Source organism: Centroberyx gerrardi, chromosome 19, assembly GCF_048128805.1.
Source record: "Centroberyx gerrardi isolate f3 chromosome 19, fCenGer3.hap1.cur.20231027, whole genome shotgun sequence".
Lineage (NCBI taxonomy): Eukaryota > Metazoa > Chordata > Actinopteri > Beryciformes > Berycidae > Centroberyx > Centroberyx gerrardi.
In genome coordinates this window covers 6,251,235-6,256,382 of record NC_136015.1, presented here as the reverse complement: position 1 = coordinate 6,256,382, position 5,148 = coordinate 6,251,235, and positions in this window count along the sequence as shown.

The following is a 5,148-nucleotide window of genomic DNA, read 5'->3' as shown; positions in this document are numbered from 1 at the left end:
ATTAAGAACAAGGCCTTTGCACCTCCTAATTGTTTACCTCCCAGCAGTCTACCATTTAAAAAATGATGATTTTGTCTACATTTGATGGGATTCTCAGAGCCCAGTTGTTACTTCCTTCATATTGTCTCATCTTCTGCACTTCAATTATTCAATTATAACAAAAAAAATCATAGCACTGGTAGTGTTAGTGGTTATAGAATCAGTAGTGGTATTGTGGCATGTTGGAAATTATGTACCAACTTCATGACTATCATACTATTGTGCACCATAATAAGAGTGATAGAGTGTAATACACAGAGCATCCACACAGGGGTTTTCCCTGCTTGGTTTAGCACTTAGTGGGCTCCTGGGGGCAAATTGTAACAATTCAACATAAGAGCCACCAGTTGAGACCTAATTGAGTCCCTGTGGCTGTGTATAATTTAAATATCTGCACAATAGAAAAAGAATAGTCTGTATGTGTGTGGAGATAGGCACCTTGACGTGTGTCTGAATTGCCAAGTCCTTCCAGTCTAGTCTAGTTTGTTTGTACAGCCCTTTATCACAAGCAAGTCTCAAAGGGCTTTACATTATATACAGTACATGTCATATACATACTACATCATATATACATACTACATATATATATATATATATATATATATATACACATACACACATCATATACATCCTATACTACGTCATATACATACTTCATATACATACTCCATATACATACTTCATATACATCATTAACTACATCATGTATACTATACATCATTTTACTCGATCATACATGTACTGCCAATAGTAAAAGGGAAAGGAACACTTTGGCAAGAGTTGCTCTCTGGAAAAAGAGAGCTACTTTGAGGCAAAACAAGAAAAAAAAAGTTCAAGATGACTCTCTCTACTGAAATCATTAAAAAGCTTTTATTTGTCTATTGCATCTTACAAGGTTAAAATGAACCAAGGCATTACAGTGTGGCTGCTCTCACCAGGGTGCACAGTGATTTAATGACCATTAGCTTCACCTGATGGGCAATCTGAGTGCATGAGATGAGACCATGTACATAGAGATAAACACACTGCTGCCATTAGAAAGAAGAGAACAATAAAAGGAAAAAAAGATGCATATGTACAAGGATAAAATACACATAGCTTCACTTAAGCACACAAAAACTATAAGGAAGACCTAAATACATGATGCGGCATTCAGTTGTCCATTACATGATATTACATTACAGAGAAATAAAATAAAAACCTGCATAGATTTAGTCTATATCCTTATAGAAATGGAAAGAAGATGATGTCATCATAAAACCAGGGAATACTGTGAACTTCTTTTTGCAAATCCAAAAGTTGCCCTAAGCACCACTTCCACCACACTGATATATAAATATATAAACATATATATATAAAGGCCACTGGATAGATTTTTGATTGCATTTAAAAGGGAAGGCAAAGAGGTGATTTGATTGGTCATGATTGATGCCGGCCCACCACACCTACTGATATGTATTCCTCCTACGAAAATAGAGCCGTGGAACTTTGCGGTCATCGTTTACGTATTATAACTTTTGACAAAGTGTGGCCAGTCACTTTGATATGGGCTGCTCATCCATCCCAGCTTGTGTCATGAGATGAGACACATTCTTCTCAAGGTCATCAATGCGCGTTCCCATCTCATCTAGTGAGAGAGTTAGGGAGAATCTGGCAGTGAGCCGAACATGGTTTCCAGTTAGAGCCAGACAATAAAGACCACAACTCAGAATGCATTAATTAAAAGATATTAACGGCATCACGGTTTATTGCACCTCTACCTGACAACTTTATGGTCACAAAAAATCTAAATCTGAACAGAGAGCTGGGCTACTTTTTTTGACAACTTCCACAGTGTTGGCCTTGTCACTGAGGAAAATGTAGGAGATGATGAGGTAAGTATTGGACTTCTGGACCCGCAGTGCAATTGTTTGGCTACAAAACACGTGGAGTATGCTGCACGAGCTGTTTGGAGAAATTTGATAGACATTTTATGCTTTTTTTGAGCTGTAAAAAGATGGTAAATGATGGCAAAAGATGGTCAATAGTAGTGGTGAGCTGATAATGTCTGAAGTTTCATTTTGGGGTGAACTATTCCTTTAAGCCATACTTTTTCATTTTTTGCTTTTATTAAAAGGCCAGAACACCATTGTATTAGGCTACAAAAAAAGAAAGCAAGTAAATGTTAACGAATTCTGATACATTGAATTGATATAATAATCAAATGTTATTCTTCCATAATAGCAATATAAAAAGCAATAGCCTAAGTAGCGGTGTGAGTGGAGGTTTAAGTTAATAAATCTTTAAATTGACAACTATGCTGTTATAATATATCCTTAATATGTAAATTAGCTGCCATGTGGTCACAGGTGTGTGTTAATTGCATAATTTACATCGAGCCATCAGCCAATCAGGACTGAGGACTGGAACTACAAAAATACTTTTACTTTCAACCAAAACGTGCAATTTCTTCGGACTAGATCAAAAGTCAGGGTTTATCTCGTTATGCACCGCACGTCACATTTGGATACACGTTACACAAAAGGATATTTTTTGACTCTAACTGTTCGGAGATTGCTTGAAATCTTCCCTGAAGTCGCTGCAACGTTTTGTCCATCTAAAGAAAGATTCAAAAACATGAAAATAAGTGTTTACTTTCTTCACTTAGCTCTGTGTTTTTGACGTGACGTTTGGTAAATGAAAACTTACCGTTTCCGTCATATAATCTTTGGCTGCTTTGCGGTCTGTTTTTGACATTGTTCCTCCGCCGCCCCACAAACCTTTCGATGTGTCCAGTGTTTCAGTCTGTGGGAATCAATTTGAAGTCTCAACCATGCCACCTGACTGCAACTGAAGATTTAATCAACTTTCAAAAATATCCTAACAACAGTGTTAAAAATCAGCTCAGTTTTTCTCACGTAGGCGTTCAGACTTCGACAACTTTGAAGTTAGCTGGGTAGGCCAGTGTCAAGCTAGCCACAATAAAAACAACACGACTTCCGCTCATAAATATTTATTCAATTCAAAATAAAAGCCTTGTTGACAAAGGTGTTGCTACTTTTTTCAGTATTAGAAAGTGCGAAAAAGAAAATAAAGAATATATTTAAGGAGGAATCTATATGGAATTAAATTACAACTGTTGCTTTTTTCATGAAGTCCTTTTCACAGAATATAGGCTAACAGCCATGCAGGCTAGTGGTTAATAGAAAGGAAGGCAAACAACCACCAATATATTTTATATACAAATTATATTTTCAGAATAGCATTCATTTATTATCCCCCCCCCCCCCCCCCCTCTACCCTATCCTCATACTTTGATACTAACCCTACTTATGATATATGATGAATTTCTGTCATTTATCTTAGCCAATAGAGGTGAGGAAACTGAGTTCAGGTGGGTTTACCCTCCTCTATATCCCTGCATATCTATACAAAATGTCATTTGTTGTATAGGGCTACCAAATATGTAGGAGAGAAAGACTCAATCACAAAACATATACCAGACAACTTGGAAGGATGTCTACCATGTCGGAAAAAGTCCATAGCAGTGGCACAACTGTATTGCCTATGGCAATAGAATAGCTCCAATAGTGCCAGGAGTTGCACTGCTAACTGCGAATGATAAGATTAGTTTAGCTAACACTATTAGAAGTTCTATACAGCCCAAAACCTAATTCTTCGTAGTTCGTTCTCAGAAGTGACGAATTATATGGTTTTATTTTAAAGGTAAAATCGCCTTACTTCTGGTCTTACTCTGGCTAACTCTGACTAGCTTGACCATAAAATCGACTCCCATAACTTGGGAGTTGCATGAATGGTTGCGTAGCCGGACCCATGTTCATTATGGTTAACCCTTTGTAAGGTTGTGCTTGTCCAACTGGTGTACAGGTCTGTCTCGTTTGTTGTGTAAATTGTGTGATGGTGATGAGCAGGAGTAATGGCCTTTGGCGCATTGCTTCATGTTGACGCTTTGGCTTTTATATAAGGGATTATCCTGGTTCACCATGACAGATGAGAGGCAGCTGCCATGAGGGTTATATAACTTTTATTAAGCCCTTCTTACAAATCTTTATAATCTGGATTTTGTGTCAGCCATCCACTATTCATTCCTTTTGACTTTGTATTTTATACGGTATAATACAGTATATAATGGCCTATATAGCCCAAATTACCTGTTATAATGGACTCTAGTACCCAGCATGTACCGTTTGACTGGTGTGCTGCAACAAATCAGCTGAAAGTAAATCTGGTTATATTAAACCTGGTTATATTTAGGACCATGTAGCTTCTTTCAAACATTGAATCAAGGCAGAAAATATACAGGCAAAGCAAGATGTGTCACTTCTGTCTAGTTCCGTTTTCACTTAAACCCCCTTAGGCACAAGACCCTTTCTTTTTTGGCTGGGAATTAATGGCAGGGCCCCACATCCAATCCAATATCTTTTTTCTGCTCAACACTTATTTGATTTAGCCAAACAGTATAATCCTCAAGGTCTAAAACTACTGATGTTGTTGTGAGACCTAGAAATGTCTTCAAATTGGAAAAAATGGCTTTCATTATAGGCCTAAAGGGGTGATATCTGATGTCAGTATCAATATTCATGATAATTTATGTGTAAATTAGCTGCTGTATGCAGTGACAGTTGTACTATTTTGCTCTCTGACAAGGGTTTACATAGGCTGGGATGCTTTACATTTAAGTCACAAATCTTTCAGCTTTTCTGCAAATCAGATATGTTTACAAGACAGCGCTAATTAGCTGACCAGTCACTAGCTTAGCTAGCTAATGAGCTGGCATTATCTAAACACAAATTCAGTCAGATGTATCGGTGATGATATGACCAGTTCCCAGTCAAAAACAAAGCACATAAATTAACCATGTCTAGTTGCCACATCCAAGTTGCAAGTTAAAAATGCAATTTTCAGCTGTTGTTGCTGTGAACTTCCAATATGGCCACCAGAGGGCGCGTCACGTCACCTGCAAGCTCTGTATGGAATGTGAAGTATCTTACTTAAATTGAGGATCTTTGATCAAGGCGTGACTTCTGACGTATCAGGAAGTATCGCTGTGGTTCAGATTTGTGGGACCAGTGCCTAGTTTAATACATCCATGGACCAGTGGGGAAGGAA